This window comes from Euprymna scolopes, chromosome 40, assembly GCF_053919585.1.
Source record: "Euprymna scolopes isolate OS-2025 chromosome 40, ASM5391958v1, whole genome shotgun sequence".
In the NCBI taxonomy this organism is placed as follows: Eukaryota; Metazoa; Mollusca; class Cephalopoda; order Sepiida; family Sepiolidae; genus Euprymna; species Euprymna scolopes.
Genome location: NC_136521.1, coordinates 50072707 through 50091821, shown reverse-complemented (window position 1 = coordinate 50091821; position 19115 = coordinate 50072707).

Here is a 19115-nt window from a genome sequence, read left to right as displayed (position 1 = left end):
AAAGGATATAAAGGTTTAGTTCCAAATTGCACGATAAAATCTAAGGTGACTGCCCTTTAAAGCAGTGAGGTAATGAGATCCAAGCTGTATATTGGGTAATCCACATCATTGACTCACTACTTTAAAGGGCAGTTACCTTGGATTTTACCGTGCAATTTGGAACTAAACCTTTATATCCTTTTCTTCAATTTCCCCTTCTATTTAAACAATTTTTGATTATGATTTTCCCTGTCTACCTGACTTTAGCAAATAGGTTGAATACCGTTATATCTATTTGCTAATATTTTCTCCTCTGAAGAGATGGTAGGCATCGAAACCCTATAGGATAAGGAGATAAAATTTCTAAAGTATTCTTTGTCTTACTTGGAATAATAAAAAATCCTTAATTTGAATAAAGGTTTTTTAATTTTATTGAATCACTATAATTTGATATATATATATATATATATATATATATATATATATATATATATATATATATATATATATATATTTCTGTAGAAATTTATTTTGTTATAATATATATCAATCTTTATTTAAGAAGCTCAATGTAATTACAGAGCAATATAGAGAATAAATGACAAAAAGTTATATTCCAAAATTCATGATATTGACCATCTTATACTTTATTCCTTTAATTCAGTTGACTTATACAATTCTTGACAGTATCTGTTTCGTAGCGCAAAATCAATCACTTAATTCTTATATCAATCAGTGAATCTATTATGTCCTTCTGATGAATTAAGGACATAATAGAATAATAGATAAGGGTTATTGTGTGTACAGTAATCAATGGGATAGTATCGTAGTAATCGTTAGTATTGGATGTTTGATAGAGTGTCTTACTTAAGGGGGCGGATTGTCAGGAATTTGTTTATGTTGGACTTGAAGACATCCAGGTTGTAGTCAGGTGGGAAACAAGCAAACGGAAGAGAGTTCCACTGGCGTGCAGTTCTAAGAAAGAAGCTCCGCTCATGGAATCTACGTTTTGATTTAGGCACAGATAAAGAGTGGGGAAAATTAATGACAGTAGTTTCAGCTAGACGGGTGTTTTTCGTGAAAGATTGGCGAGGGGGGGACGAGAAATTGGAGCTCAGACGAGCACTTGCCATGGAAATAACGATAAAACAAAGACAGGCTAGCAACGTCTCTTCTGTGGGAGAGAGGCTGCAGGGAAGAGAAAAGGGTATCCCCCACTAAGCCACGAAGTCTATTTTGTACTCTGTCAAGGCAGGATAGGTTGCTTTTAGCAGCTCCTGCCCAGATGTGGCAGCAGTAGTCCATCCTTGGATGTACTTGGCTTTTATACAGATATAACTTCATCTCTCCTGAACTCTTTCTTTTTTAACTCTCTTTTGTCTGATCTTTAATCTAGCTCTTCACACGACTGACCCTTTCTCTATACAACCTATTAACGTAGATAATCAATAAAGCTGTTTTTAAATGTCAGAATGAGATTTATTGTCTTCTTATTCTACACATGTTATCGACTAAAAAAATCGAGTTTCGCTTTCGGCTTAATGCTCGTGTCAATATGGCAACACTGAATAATTGTGATACAGCGTAATACTTGACTTTTATGGTGCAAGATTTTGTCAAAACCATCACTTTGTACACATTGGTATTAAGAAGATGTCAGATGCATACTTTTTAATCAAATGACTTTTTGGTACATTTGACAATTATTACAGTTACAATATCGAAATTCGCATCTCAAAAGCATGGGCCGCATTGGATGGGCTGCGTTCAGTATGGACTTCGGGAGTAACTAACAAACTGAAATGCAGTTCTTATGGGCAGTGATAGAGTCTGTCCTTGTTTACGGTGCTACAACCTGGACACTCACCAAAAGATTGGAAAGAAAACTAGACGGCACATACACACATATGCTACGAGCAGTATTAAATATATCTTGGCAAAATCATCCCACGAAGTAGCAACTTTATGGCAACCTACCTACCTACCATATCTGATACCATCAGAGAAAGACGCCTACGATTTGCTAGCCATTGTCTGAGGAGAAAGCATGGTGAGTGATGTATTGCTATGGACTCCACGACACGGACGCGCCAGCAAAGGACGACCTAGATCCACGTACATCATACAAATAGCACACGACGCCAACTGTGAACCTGAAGATCTGCGGCAACTGATGGAAGACAGGAAAGTCTTGAGAGTCACAGCAAGGAGCCCGTCATGATGATGGCAGTTACAAGCTTTTATAAAAACGATCGCTATACAAACGAACCTGAAGAGTGTAGAGTCACCTCTAAGTTGCACCATTTACAAAATATAAACAAATTAATCTATAAACCAATCGTACGTAAATTATATGTACAGTTCTGGCGTAAAATGAACCAGCACTCAACGACTGTTGACCTGCCGTAAACGAACGAACGAACGAACGAACCAACCAACCAACCAACCAACCAACCAACCAACCAACCAACCAACCAACCAACCAACCAACCAACCAACCAACGAATCAATTAACCAACTAACAAACAAACCCACCAACAAACAATCAGTCAATCAACTAACTCGCCAATCAACCAACAAAACAAACTAATCTAACTTCAAAATAACTTAGAAATCAACAAGATAATCAATTGATACTTAACTAATCCAGTAAGCAAACGACCAACTATTTCACATGTTAACTAATTAATCAAGAAATCATCCAACTAAACAATCAAGCAAGCACTCATCTAATAAACAAATAAGCCAACCAACCAACCAACCAACCAACCAACCAACCAACCAACCAACCAACCAACCAACAAACAAACCAACCAACCAACCAACCAACCAACCAATCAACCAACCTTCAAACAAATTTACATATCAATAAAATAACTATCCAATCAACCAACCAACACAACCAAATAACTAAGCAACCAATATACATATCAAGGAACCAATTACAATCTAATAAGCAATCAACCAACTAATCAATAACCAACCAACTAACCAATGAAAAGAACCATTGAATTAATCAACTAACCAACCTAACAACCAACCAACCAACCAACCAACCAACCAACCAACCAACCACTCAATCAATCAATTAACTAACTAACTAACTAACCAAGCAAAAAACCTATCTACAAACCTACTAACCAAGTAACTAATCAAACAGCAATCCAACCAACAAATTAAGTAAGCAACCATCTGAGAAAGCATCCAACCAATTAATGAAAAACTACAACACGAAGTGAAACTAGTTGTGGTATAACAACAATGGGGATCTGCGACAGTAAACCATTTGATTTTTTCCCCAAACACCTAAATAATTTTTCGCCTTTGCTATCAGCACCCCTCGGTTATGTTTCGTTCCAATTATCCCTACACCTCAAATATATCTACCTTTATCTTCAATCTTTCATTTTAATAATGAAACGCTCTAATTTATTGAAATTTCTAAGTTCAAGGAACCAAGACAGCGCAAAATAATATTTTAATATTTTAATGATATTTTAATATTTTAATGATATTTTAATGATGTTTTAATAATATTTAATGATATTTTAATGATATTTTAGTGATATTTTAATGATATTTTAATGATATTTTAGTGATATTTTAATAATATGTTAATATTTTAATGATATTTTAATGATATTTTAATGATATTGTAATAAATATTTATTTTAAGACTTTTTAGAATTAACAGACATTTATTTGTTTAAGATTATTTAAAATTTCGGCGTAATACGCCTTCTTCGGAATATTTTCCGTCTTATTAATAATAAGCTAGATTTAATAGTTCTTTGTAACGGTGATATATATGACGCTTGGCGCATGTGGTTAGAAATGTTTAAAGTCGTATTCTCTGTGATAAGCACAAATTTAACGATTTATTTATTTATTTAAACTCAGCAGCTAAGTTTCAATGATATAACGTCGTCTTAAAGGACAGAAACATGATGTTTTATCGTTCCCCCCTTTTCTTCCTCATGATATGACGTCACTATAAAAGTAAAGTAAGTAGTCTTAAACAGTAATTATTTTTAAATCAAGGTGGCTTGCGTGAAATGAATTAGATATATTTTCTCAAAATTAAAACGTCGTGGGATTATGAATTAGAATTTTTAAGTCCAAGAAGTAAATACAAGACAATGTTTTTTTTTTCACAATGAAATATTTATTTAAAAGTTTAAAATTGGCTTAGTTTGTATTGTATACGTTCTTATCAAGCATGGAAGCAGTTTGTGTTTTTTTTCTTCCTCCTTGTATGGCGGTTAGATATTGGCAGGCAAAGCATAATTTGACCCAGAAATATTTGGCCAGATATCGGTCACCGGTTGAGGCAAAGGAAATGCTAGAGATACTAATGAAAGAATGGGATTAGAAATAAAATCGCCACAAAGATACAAAATCATTCAGAGAGAGAGAGAAAGAGAGAGAGAGAGAGAGAGAGAGAGGGAGAGAGATATAGGGGAGAGAGAAAGAGAGGGATTGCGGCATGCGCCACCAAATCTTCACGACCAGCCAATCGTCTAACCCCCGCACCCCGGACCTTTCAACAAACGCCAAAAGAAGAATAACACTTTGTCACCGAAGATCTGATCGTCAGAGTGAAATATAAACAATAATGCATTTTTTGTAGATCAACTGTGTTGTGATTTTACTACGCTGTCGGTGTGTGTATATACTTTGTGCCAGCGGCAAAAGTACATGTTAACATTATATAGACTGGATAAAGGTATTTTGAACAACAGGTCATAGCGATTACGTGACATGTCACTAAAAATCAAACGCCGGGTGGCTTGATAGTATATATACATAACGGCGTATATTTTTCCCGCCACCATTAAGTGTTTTTTAAGCAACTTACTGCTACTGGTTTGTTTAAGTTTGGAGGGGGTGTTTTTTCGTATGTTTGTTAAATTAACAATTTCCGTTAATTTATATATTATTTATCTCGGCCATTATTCTGTTGTATATACGGCATAATCACGTTGACACACCGATTCCTGTTAGATACCGAAGTCAAGCAACGTTAAGTCTGGTCAGTACTAAAATGGGTGACCGTTTGGGAATTCTAAGTACTTTAGGTGCTCTCCGCTTATCTCGGCATTGTTTATAGTCGTCCTGGGCTTCTCCTTGACACTGGACTTAACAAGTACCGATTCAGGAGAAGTGTGGTTGTAGATTGCGCAACCCTTGCCTCACAATTACACTTCATGGGGCCTTTCAGAAGTTGTATGTATTGTACAAAACGCGCATTGCAGCCCGAGGAGATTACTTTCCAGCTTACTACATTATCGTCGTCTTCAAATCCAATGTAAACAAATTCTTGTTTAACCGTCCTTGTAAATAATCTAATTGTACCAAAAATATTTGCATGCCATAAGGAATTTGTTCAGTGAATAGTGAACCATTAATCATAGCATTCATCGAGTTTTATATTGTATTTTAGTACTAACAATAGGTGCCCGGCGTTGTCCGGGTGTTTGGAGGTGTATGTTGAGCAAAAAAAAAAAAAAATCACAAGAAAAGGTCAATTTTTTAAATTTGACCCCTATTATGACCCTTTAACATTTATTGTTTTGGGCTTAAAACAAGTTATTAAGTTAGATCCATGTCCAAGGAACCTATATCTAAAATTTCAAGTGTTTAGACACAAAATTAGCGGAGGAGTTTGGTAGAGTTATCAAAGGTCAAATCGTTGAACTTTGACCCCATAACAGACAAATTTCTGGCCGAAACACAGATTTTCCCAAATCTCAGTACCCTGTATATCAAATTTCGAGTCTTTAGACTTAAAATTGACAAAGTTATTGCGTAGGGAAATGCACACAGAAAGACACGTTCACTTATATATATATATATATATATATATATATATATATATATCGAGAGAGAGAGAGAGAGAGAGAGAGAGAGAGAGAGAGAGAGAGAGAGAGAGAGAGAGAGAGAGATTACAAACAATGGAGATAACCCCTGATTTAAGTGAAGGGTCCGCCATCTTTAAACGAGATATCTGGGAACCTGATTGTGGCTGATTTTTTTTTTATTTAAAATGCTTCTAGCACATTATCTACTGGATCATTCTTTGCGATTTTTGAATTTATACTAATTTCGACATGACACGTAAGTACGTCATGTTTTCACTTGAAATGCGTTAATTTAAAATAGCATCAATGTAAATAAGCACCCAGGTATTTTTTTTTGTGTGAAAACAATATGGTATCTTTCCAGTGTGTTTATCAATTTTTTTCAAATTCGCAAAAATCCTAAAAAAAAAAAAATGCATTACTCGTATTATTTGGATTTTTCGGATTACTATTTTCAACTTGAGTATTGTTTTCGCAACGTCTCAGTCGATGCCACCGTTCGACCTTCTTTATATGTATCCGGAACGGGAGCATACTACGCCCGTAGATTGTATATAGAATTTCGTTCAAAATTCCGTGCAGATTTACGAGTTCAGCAGAAAGATTCCCGAGTTCGACAAGATACACCTGAAGAAAGTCGGAGGTTACACCGACCAAAATGTTGTAAAACTAACACAAGATGAGAATAGTAGTCCGGAGAATCCAAATAATACAAATAATCAATTCTTCTTTAAAAAAATTAAAGAGTTGTGCGACCAATTCAGTATGATGAACAAGGGAGATAACCCCTGATTTAAATAAAGGGTCCGCCATCGTTTAACACAATATCTAAGACCGCAGATTTGACTGATTTTTTTTTATTTTAAATAGTTTTAGTCGATCATCTACTGGATCATTTTTCGTAATTTTCGTAATTTTTGTTTTTTAATGAATTTCGACATGACACGTAATAATGTTTTCACCTGAAATGTGTTGGTTTACAAAATCACCAATATAAACAAGCACCCCACCCCAACAAAAAATATTCCTAATTCGTTTTTTTTTCCTGAAGTATTTCCAATTTTCTCAATAATTTTTCAAATTCCAAAGTTTTGTTTACTTCTATATCTATGTAATAATGTTTTCACCAGAAATGTGTTGGTTTAAAAAATCACAAATATAAATTTTTTTTTTTCAAATTCCAAAGCTTTCTTTACTTCTATATCTATGTAATAATGTTTTCACCTGAAATGTGTTGGTTTAAAAAATCACAAATATAATTTTTTTTTTCAAATTCCAAAGCTTTGTTTACTTCTATATCTATGTAATAATGTTTTCACCTGAAATGTGTTGGTTTAAAAAATCAGCAATATATACTTAAATTTTTCAAATTCCAAAGCTTTGTCTACTTCTATATCTATGTAATAATGTTTTCACCTGAAATGTGTTGGTTTAAAAAATCAGCAATATATACATAAATTTTTCAAATTCCAAAGCTTTGTCTACTTCTATATCTATGTAATAATGTTTTTACCTGAAATGTGTTGGTTTAAAAAATCAGCAATATATACATAAATTTTTCAAATTCCAAAGCTTTGTTTACTTCTATATCTATGTAATAATGTTTTCACCTGAAATGTGTTGGTTTAAAAAATCAGCAATATATACATAAATTTTTCAAATTCCAAAGCTTTGTTTACTTCTATATCTATGTAATAATGTTTTCACCTGAAATGTGTTGGTTTAAAAAATCAGCAATATATACATAAATTTTTCAAATTCCAAAGCTTTGTTTACTTCTATATCTATGTAATAATGTTTTCACCTGAAATGTGTTGGTTTAAAAAATCAGCAATATATACATAAATTTTTCAAATTCCAAAGCTTTGTTTACTTCTATATCTATGTAATAATGTTTTCACCTGAAATGTGTTGGTTTAAAAAATCAGCAATATATACATAAATTTTTCAAATTCCAAAGCTTTGTTTACTTCTATATCTATGTAATAATGTTTTCACCTGAAATGTGTTGGTTTAAAAAATCAGCAATATATACATAAATTTTTCAAATTCCAAAGCTTTGTTTACTTCTATATCTATGTAATAATGTTTTCACCTGAAATGTGTTGGTTTAAAAAATCAGCAATATATACATAAATTTTTCAAATTCCAAAGCTTTGTTTACTTCTATATCTATGTAATAATGTTTTCACCTGAAATGTGTTGGTTTAAAAAATCAGCAATATATACATAAATTTTTCAAATTCCAAAGCTTTGTTTACTTCTATATCTATGTAATAATGTTTTCACCTGAAATGTGTTGGTTTAAAAAATCAGCAATATATACATAAATTTTTCAAATTCCAAAGCTTTGTTTACTTCTATATCTATGTAATAATGTTTTCACCTGAAATGTGTTGGTTTAAAAAATCAGCAACATATACATAAATTTTTCAAATTCCAAAGCTTTGTTTACTTCTATATCTATGTAATAATGTTTTCACCTGAAATGTGTTGGTTAAAAAATCAGCAATATATACATAAATTTTTCAAATTCCAAAGCTTTGTTTACTTCTATATCTATGTAATAATGTTTTCACCTGAAATGTGTTGGTTTAAAAAATCAGCAATATATACATAAATTTTTCAAATTCCAAAGCTTTGTTTACTTCTATATCTATGTAATAATGTTTTCACCTGAAATGTGTTGGTTTTAAAAATCAGCAATATATACATAAATTTTTCAAATTCCAAAGCTTTGTTTACTTCTATATCTATGTAATAATGTTTTCACCTGAAATGTGTTGGTTTAAAAAATCAGCAATATATACATAAATTTTTCAAATTCCAAAGCTTTGTTTACTTCTATATCTATGTAATAATGTTTTCACCTGAAATGTGTTGGTTTAAAAAATCACCAATATAAACAAGCACCCCACCCCAACAAAAAATATTCCTAATTCGTTTTTTTTTCCTGAAGTATTTCCAATTTTCTCAATAATTTTTCAAATTCCAAAGTTTTGTTTACTTCTATATCTATGTAATAATGTTTTCACCAGAAATGTGTTGGTTTAAAAAATCACAAATATAAATTTTTTTTTTTCAAATTCCAAAGCTTTCTTTACTTCTATATCTATGTAATAATGTTTTCACCTGAAATGTGTTGGTTTAAAAAATCACAAATATAATTTTTTTTTTCAAATTCCAAAGCTTTGTTTACTTCTATATCTATGTAATAATGTTTTCACCTGAAATGTGTTGGTTTAAAAAATCAGCAATATATACTTAAATTTTTCAAATTCCAAAGCTTTGTCTACTTCTATATCTATGTAATAATGTTTTCACCTGAAATGTGTTGGTTTAAAAAATCAGCAATATATACATAAATTTTTCAAATTCCAAAGCTTTGTCTACTTCTATATCTATGTAATAATGTTTTTACCTGAAATGTGTTGGTTTAAAAAATCAGCAATATATACATAAATTTTTCAAATTCCAAAGCTTTGTTTACTTCTATATCTATGTAATAATGTTTTCACCTGAAATGTGTTGGTTTAAAAAATCAGCAATATATACATAAATTTTTCAAATTCCAAAGCTTTGTTTACTTCTATATCTATGTAATAATGTTTTCACCTGAAATGTGTTGGTTTAAAAAATCAGCAATATATACATAAATTTTTCAAATTCCAAAGCTTTGTTTACTTCTATATCTATGTAATAATGTTTTCACCTGAAATGTGTTGGTTTAAAAAATCAGCAATATATACATAAATTTTTCAAATTCCAAAGCTTTGTTTACTTCTATATCTATGTAATAATGTTTTCACCTGAAATGTGTTGGTTTAAAAAATCAGCAATATATACATAAATTTTTCAAATTCCAAAGCTTTGTTTACTTCTATATCTATGTAATAATGTTTTCACCTGAAATGTGTTGGTTTAAAAAATCAGCAATATATACATAAATTTTTCAAATTCCAAAGCTTTGTTTACTTCTATATCTATGTAATAATGTTTTCACCTGAAATGTGTTGGTTTAAAAAATCAGCAATATATACATAAATTTTTCAAATTCCAAAGCTTTGTTTACTTCTATATCTATGTAATAATGTTTTCACCTGAAATGTGTTGGTTTAAAAAATCAGCAATATATACATAAATTTTTCAAATTCCAAAGCTTTGTTTACTTCTATATCTATGTAATAATGTTTTCACCTGAAATGTGTTGGTTTAAAAAATCAGCAATATATACATAAATTTTTCAAATTCCAAAGCTTTGTTTACTTCTATATCTATGTAATAATGTTTTCACCTGAAATGTGTTGGTTTAAAAAATCAGCAACATATACATAAATTTTTCAAATTCCAAAGCTTTGTTTACTTCTATATCTATGTAATAATGTTTTCACCTGAAATGTGTTGGTTAAAAAATCAGCAATATATACATAAATTTTTCAAATTCCAAAGCTTTGTTTACTTCTATATCTATGTAATAATGTTTTCACCTGAAATGTGTTGGTTTAAAAAATCAGCAATATATACATAAATTTTTCAAATTCCAAAGCTTTGTTTACTTCTATATCTATGTAATAATGTTTTCACCTGAAATGTGTTGGTTTAAAAAATCAGCAATATATACATAAATTTTTCAAATTCCAAAGCTTTGTTTACTTCTATATCTATGTAATAATGTTTTCACCTGAAATGTGTTGGTTTAAAAAATCAGCAATATATACATAAATTTTTCAAATTCCAAAGCTTTGTTTACTTCTATATCTATGTAATAATGTTTTCACCTGAAATGTGTTGGTTTAAAAAATCACCAATATAAACAAGCACCCCACCCCAACAAAAAATATTCCTAATTCGTTTTTTTTTCCTGAAGTATTTCCAATTTTCTCAATAATTTTTCAAATTCCAAAGTTTTGTTTACTTCTATATCTATGTAATAATGTTTTCACCAGAAATGTGTTGGTTTAAAAAATCACAAATATAAATTTTTTTTTTTCAAATTCCAAAGCTTTCTTTACTTCTATATCTATGTAATAATGTTTTCACCTGAAATGTGTTGGTTTAAAAAATCACAAATATAATTTTTTTTTTCAAATTCCAAAGCTTTGTTTACTTCTATATCTATGTAATAATGTTTTCACCTGAAATGTGTTGGTTTAAAAAATCAGCAATATATACTTAAATTTTTCAAATTCCAAAGCTTTGTCTACTTCTATATCTATGTAATAATGTTTTCACCTGAAATGTGTTGGTTTAAAAAATCAGCAATATATACATAAATTTTTCAAATTCCAAAGCTTTGTTTACTTCTATATCTATGTAATAATGTTTTCACCTGAAATGTGTTGGTTTAAAAAATCAGCAATATATACATAAATTTTTCAAATTCCAAAGCTTTGTTTACTTCTATATCTATGTAATAATGTTTTCACCTGAAATGTGTTGGTTTAAAAAATCAGCAATATATACATAAATTTTTCAAATTCCAAAGCTTTGTTTACTTCTATATCTATGTAATAATGTTTTCACCTGAAATGTGTTGGTTTAAAAAATCAGCAATATATACATAAATTTTTCAAATTCCAAAGCTTTGTTTACTTCTATATCTATGTAATAATGTTTTCACCTGAAATGTGTTGGTTTTAAAAATCAGCAATATATACATAAATTTTTCAAATTCCAAAGCTTTGTTTACTTCTATATCTATGTAATAATGTTTTCACCTAAAATGTGTTGGTTTAAAAAATCAGCAATATATACATAAATTTTTCAAATTCCAAAGCTTTGTTTACTTCTATATCTATGTAATAATGTTTTCACCTGAAATGTGTTGGTTTAAAAAATCAGCAATATATACATAAATTTTTCAAATTCCAAAGCTTTGTTTACTTCTATATCTATGTAATAATGTTTTCACCTGAAATGTGTTGGTTTAAAATATCAGCAATATATACATAAATTTTTCAAATTCCAAAGCTTTGTTTACTTCTATATCTATGTAATAATGTTTTCACCTGAAATGTGTTGGTTTAAAAAATCAGCAACATATACATAAATTTTTCAAATTCCAAAGCTTTGTTTACTTCTATATCTATGTAATAATGTTTTCACCTGAAATGTGTTGGTTAAAAAATCAGCAATATATACATAAATTTTTCAAATTCCAAAGCTTTGTTTACTTCTATATCTATGTAATAATGTTTTCACCTGAAATGTGTTGGTTTTAAAAATCAGCAATATATACATAAATTTTTCAAATTCCAAAGCTTTGTTTACTTCTATATCTATGTAATAATGTTTTCACCTGAAATGTGTTGGTTTAAAAAATCAGCAATATATACATAAATTTTTCAAATTCCAAAGCTTTGTTTACTTCTATATCTATGTAATAATGTTTTCACCTGAAATGTGTTGGTTTAAAAAATCAGCAATATATACATAAATTTTTCAAATTCCAAAGCTTTGTTTACTTCTATATCTATGTAATAATGTTTTCACCTGAAATGTGTTGGTTTAAAAAATCAGCAATATATACATAAATTTTTCAAATTCCAAAGCTTTGTTTACTTCTATATCTATGTAATAATGTTTTCACCTGAAATGTGTTGGTTTAAAAAATCAGCAATATATACATAAATTTTTCAAATTCCAAAGCTTTGTTTACTTCTATATCTATGTAATAATGTTTTCACCTGAAATGTGTTGGTTTAAAAAATCAGCAATATATACATAAATTTTTCAAATTCCAAAGCTTTGTTTACTTCTATATCTATGTAATAATGTTTTCACCTGAAATGTGTTGGTTTAAAAAATCAGCAATATATACATAAATTTTTCAAATTCCAAAGCTTTGTTTACTTCTATATCTATGTAATAATGTTTTCACCTGAAATGTGTTGGTTTAAAAAATCAGCAATATATACATAAATTTTTCAAATTCCAAAGCTTTGTCTACTTCTATATCTATGTAATAATGTTTTCACCTGAAATGTGTTGGTTTAAAAAATCAGCAATATATACATAAATTTTTCAAATTCCAAAGCTTTGTCTACTTCTATATCTATGTAATAATGTTTTCACCTGAAATGTGTTGGTTTAAAAAATCAGCAATATATACATAAATTTTTCAAATTCCAAAGCTTTGTCTACTTCTATATCTATGTAATAATGTTTTCACCTGAAATGTGTTGGTTTAAAAAATCAGCAATATATACATAAATTTTTCAAATTCCAAAGCTTTGTCTACTTCTATATCTATGTAATAATGTTTTCACCTGAAATGTGTTGGTTTAAAAAATCAGCAATATATACATAAATTTTTCAAATTCCAAAGCTTTGTCTACTTCTATATCTATGTAATAATGTTTTCACCTGAAATGTGTTGGTTTAAAAAATCAGCAATATATACATAAATTTTTCAAATTCCAAAGCTTTGTCTACTTCTATATCTATGTAATAATGTTTTCACCTGAAATGTGTTGGTTTAAAAAATCAGCAATATATACATAAATTTTTCAAATTCCAAAGCTTTGTCTACTTCTATATCTATTCGCATTCTTTCTGTTCTTCTCGCATATTTTCTTTTCTTATATATTTCTCCTCCACCCCGGAAGCGTACATCTCATAATTACATTTATTAAACCTATGTTTCCTGCCCTGCCACCACGGGCAAATCATTATTTCCCCCGCCTATCACGACCACCCACTATAAACGCAACAATTATTTCTTAATAATTACGTTTTATGTTTGGTTCCAGGATGTTTGCGTTGGTCATTTATGTATCAAGCAATATTATAAATGGAACTAGCTTCCATTAGCGATGATTCACATCTTCGTAAAACACGAATTGAGCACTCTTCGGTGGAAAATGTATTTTTTAAGCATAAAGATTTCGGATTACATGCTATCAACTGCCAAAAAATGCGAGTTTGGATTTCGGATTGATGCTCTTATCAATATAGCCACACTGAATAACTGTGATACAGGGTAGTATTTTGTGTTTTGATTACTATGTACGCACGTATATATATATATATATATATATATATATATATATATATATATATATATATATATATATATATATATATATATATATATATAATGGGTTGAGAAATTCCAACGAAAAAAAGATGTATATTTAAATAAGGGGGTTCCTCTTGAAAACATTTCAAATGAACTACCAAGATGCTATTCTTACATCTCCAACACATTTTGAAAATAATTTCTGAAGGGGACGCTTCACAGAACGTCTGAAACGCGTTAAAATGATTTCAATGATTTAAAAACATTATTACAATGATCTTAACATAATTCTCAATGAAAACCCTAGACACGGAATAATAAAATAATGTTAAAAAATACACATTGTTGGTGACCATCCCCTTATTTAAATATATATATATATATATATATATATATATATATACCCTGTGTATCGCTTTATAGCAAATCAATATTTTTTTAAATTTAAAATTGATATGAAACGCAGAGAAGCAAAATTTTCTATAACACTGGAAGAGCATAACAAAGTGCTCTATTTCCCTGATTTTTGTGGAATTTGAACAAATATTTTGAAAATTGTGCTAACTGTTCTATTTTGTAGTAATTTTAAGTTATATATATATATATATATATATATATATATATATATATATGGACAAAGGAAAAAAAATTAAAACTGTAGATTAATATTTACAATTAAATGTATTATTCGAGAGAATACTTCAAAAATTTATTTAAAAAAATCTTTATTCTGCGACGTTCCAAAGGATGATATTTTTGCTAATCTCATTAGAGGAAAGAAAAAAAATAGCAAATTATAATTACAGCTGAGCAAAAATTTCCTGGTCAAAGCATTAAATGAAACAGCAATTTATGATGTTTTGTCATAAATTGCAAAAAAAAAAAAAAATGTTTTTATGTCAGTTAAAAAACATGTGTAAATATGGAGGAAATGTAGAAAAACAACAAAACAACAAAAAAAAAAGAAAAAAAAAAAAAGAAAAACGAAGTGACAAAAACAAACTGGGATTAAAAGTTCCAGCATGCATGAAGACTCACTTGATCGAAGGAAGTTAAAAAATAGTTAGAATTTGGAACGCGGAAGTGCGTTGTAAAGTGAAAAAATATTTCAAATGGAGAAGAAATTTCAGCGCGAGAGATTATCTGGTTGGGAAAGAAGTTAAATGCTACTTAAATGAATATAAAATTGCTTTTTGCAGTTTGTGAAAAAGACCCAAAATCGAACATTTGATTTCAGTGAGTTACACATAACCAATAGAACTGCTTTCATGGATAGTCTGGCGTCAATTTATATATATATATATATATATATATATATATATATATATATATATATATATAAATATATATATATATATATATATATATATATATATATATACACCGGTTGTATCGATTGGTTTCCTAGATGTAAATCCAATGAAACTCGCGTGATTATTAAAGAATGCTCAATGCAGGATAGAGCTGGTATATGTGCATACATTTTACAGTGGAATCCCAATTAATATATATATATATATATATATATATATATATATATATATATAGGTAAAATAAAAAGGATCAGACAGAGTTATGTGTTCATCAACGTTTCGTCTTTATTTCGAGACTTCCTCTGATTGAATGAGATTAAGAAAAAACCAAACAAAAAAAACCAAACAAACAAACAAAAAAAGAAACACCAGTACAAAATATTTAAAATGTTTCATGTGCAAAGTGTGACGCTGTTCTATTTCAGAAAATGGAAAAAGGCGTTGAAAATTCAAAAAATGAGAGGGGCTTGCGCTATTAAAGAGAGGGGGATTTTTATTAACGTCCTGTAGTCGTTAATATGTTTTTAAAAGATATGAACGCAGTTGATATTCTTTCTGGAAAGAATATGTCTGTTAAAATTCAAATATAGGCGTGTAACAGACATGAAATGAGTATGTTTTTAGTATGTAATTTATTGATTGCGATTATATGTATTAATTATTACATGAAGTGTTTCTATGGTGTGAGAAGGTTAACTGTCGTCTACAGTTAAATTATGCTCTTGTAAGAAACGTTTACTTATTAATGGCGCTACATTATAGAAACCTGCACGTTGTTTAATCGTGCTTGAATTTGCGATAAGCGCTGATTCAAGAAGTTTCCGGCGCGGTTTATTTGAAATAAATTTAACTATTTTTGCTTGTTTGAAGTCAAAGGTGTGATTATGCTGCAATGATTGAGAGAATAATGCGCTTAGAGAATTGCTGTTTTTTTTATATCTCTTTTATGTTCACTGAGCCTTTTTTCTAACTTACGCTGGGTTTCACCAACGTATTTATGATGGCAATTTTGGCAAGGAAGAGTGTATATGCCTGCAGTGGAAATTGGTTTGTTTTGGAGATTTTTTGTGGTGTTTAATATTTGTCTTATAGTTTGTGATGTAGTTTGTATGATTGGAATTCCTAGTTTGTTTAGTGTGTTACAAATTATTGTATTATTGGTGTGTGTAGGTAAAAGAAAGTGTCTGTTTATGAGAGAAAGGTCTGGTGTATATGATTTTTGATTATTTATGTTGCTTTTTGTTAAGCATTCAATATGAAATATGTGGGATATTGCAAGGTTTTCAAAGTGTTTGTGAGGTCTTTGAATTCATCGTCCAGATATTCTGGAAGAACAAGTGTACATCCTAATACAACCTAAGGTCACAAGTGCATTTTAGAAGTTTTATTACCCTACAAGCGGGACGACCTGGCGTATAAAACAAACCGTAGATTCTTTGGTATGACAGGGGCGCGTTCGAAATAGATGTTTCTCTTTAGATAACAATTGAACTCTGATACCTTATTTTTTTAAAATTTTAAACTTCGAATGACTTCATAAAATCAATCATAGGTTCTCTACAGTGCAATGTAGACTACAATGTATTGTGAACTAAGTCACTGAGAGGAGGCATGTGAAGCTTTCTTCCGGTTCATCGTAGTGGGTTCCCGGCTAGCAGGCAATGAATCAATTTGATTTTAAAATGGGCGATTTGACAATTTCGATGACAATAAGTGTCTTATGTTATCAAACTTTTAATCACCGATTATAATGGAGGTCGTATCGTCTTTGTTAAATTTATTTTTATCTGTTTAAGAATTCACTAGCGCGGGGCGGGGGGGGGGGTTACCGGGCGTACAATACGCTTAAATATGGTATTTTAATTCGTCTAGATTATGTATATATTATTATGGAGTTGTAATTTCAAAAGTAAAAAAAAAAAAAAAATACTAGTGACGTTACCACTGTACCAACGTGACACGTATATAGACCAATTAAAAATAAACTAAGATATATGTACAAAATGTATAACGATTTTTTCAATTTTGATACATTTTAACCGGCTAAAGCTCCATAAAAGAATGCCCTGTAAAAAGTCCAATCATTTTGGGTCCCTAGCGCCGCTCTGCGACTTTTAGTTTCGGGGGAGATAGAGTTTGAAAATATGGAGACAGACAGGCAGACACATAGCCGTTTATATATTAGATTTACGAGGTCATCATGATCGTCGTCATCATCATCGTCGTCTGTTTACCGTATATTTTTCAAAGTTCCGACACAATAAAGAAAAATCAACTTTAACTAATTCTTCTTTAATCGAATTTAATCAATACAATTCGCATTTTCCGAATGCTTTAAATGTTTAGTTCTAAATAAACGAAAAAAAAAGCTTTCAAACGTTAATCGTTTGTTTTAATCTTTACTTTTATATAGAAGTCTCTTTGTGTGTGAGTGTGTGTGTATGTGTGTGTGTATATGTATGTGTGTGCATGTGTGTGTAGTTGTGTGTGTGTCTCTGTCTGTAGTTGTGTGTGTATGCGTGTATGTGTGTGTGTATGTGTGTATGTGTGTATGTGTGTGTGTATGTGTGTATGTGTGTATGTGTGTGTGTATGTGTGTGTATATGTATGTGTGTGCATGTGTGTGTAGTTGTGTGTGTGTGTCTCTGTCTGCAGTTGTGTGTATGTGTGTATGTACGTGTGTATGTGTGTGTATGCTTTAAATGTTTAGTTCTAAATAAACGAAAAAAAGCTTTCAAACGTTTATCGTTTGTCTCTATCTTTACTTTTATATAGAAGTCTCTTTGTGTGTGTGTGTGTGTATGTGTATGTATGTGTGTGAATATGTGTGTGTATGTGTGTATATGTGTGTGTGTCTGTGTGTGTATGCTTGTGTAGTTGTGTGTGTGTGTCTCTGTGTGTAGTTGTGTGTGTATGTGTGTGTCTGTCTCTATGTGTGTGTCTGTGTGTATGTATGTGTGTGTATATATGTGTGTGTGTAAGTGTGTTTATGTGTGTATATGTGCGTGTATTTTTCATAAAAATGTATCTGAGAGTGTTCTTATGCAAGTTTTGTATCTATATAGGTCTGATAAGTATCGAAAATCGAATAATCAAAACAAACCGATTAAAGAAGGAAGTTCGATTTAGACAAAAGCTAACACTTTTATACAACCTAACATCACAAGTTCATTTGAGAAGCTTTATCACCGCACGAGCGGAAAAATAAAGTCTATAAATTAACTGTAGATTCTTTTTATAAGACAGGGGTTCGAAATTTATGAGAGCACAATTAAACAATGATACGGTGTGGAATACGTGGTACTCTGCCTTTTTATAGCCATGTTTAGGACACGTCTTTCCCTGCCAGTCTCGGGCCACGTGGGTAACACGTCTATTTCTGTCCTTCTCTTTTTATAAGCTTTTTTCTTTTTCTTCCTAGCTGTGACGTCACCTCACACACAGCTCTGTCATTTGTATACAGCTGCTGCTATCACACGCGCCTTCACATCCTATTATAATATAACTATACTATATTTACTTTTACCCTTAAAAAAAAAAGTTTTGTTTTATTTGTAAAACATTATGTTTCTAAGAATGGTTTTGTTTAGGAATAATCTGTCTACAAGTACGTTACACACCTTATATGCATGTACGGATGCAAACTTAAACACGGTAACACTGGCTACGTAATGATATTACCCCCTCCTTCAGGATAATCGAAAAAAAAAAAAATAAACTGGTATTGATGGAAATGCTAGATGATAATGTGATGGAAATTATGTCGTTTTATATAAGGCCAGCTTCGGAAAAGCCAACGCAGTAGGATTCGCGCGCTTTAACCTAAAATGCATAAACAGCCTTGTCGGCATCCTCCAGAAGTGTGTATGGTGTGATTTCTAATAAACTAACGCGCTTCTCAAGAATAAAGTAAAACCGTGGCGCGTGCACCTCCTCAGACTG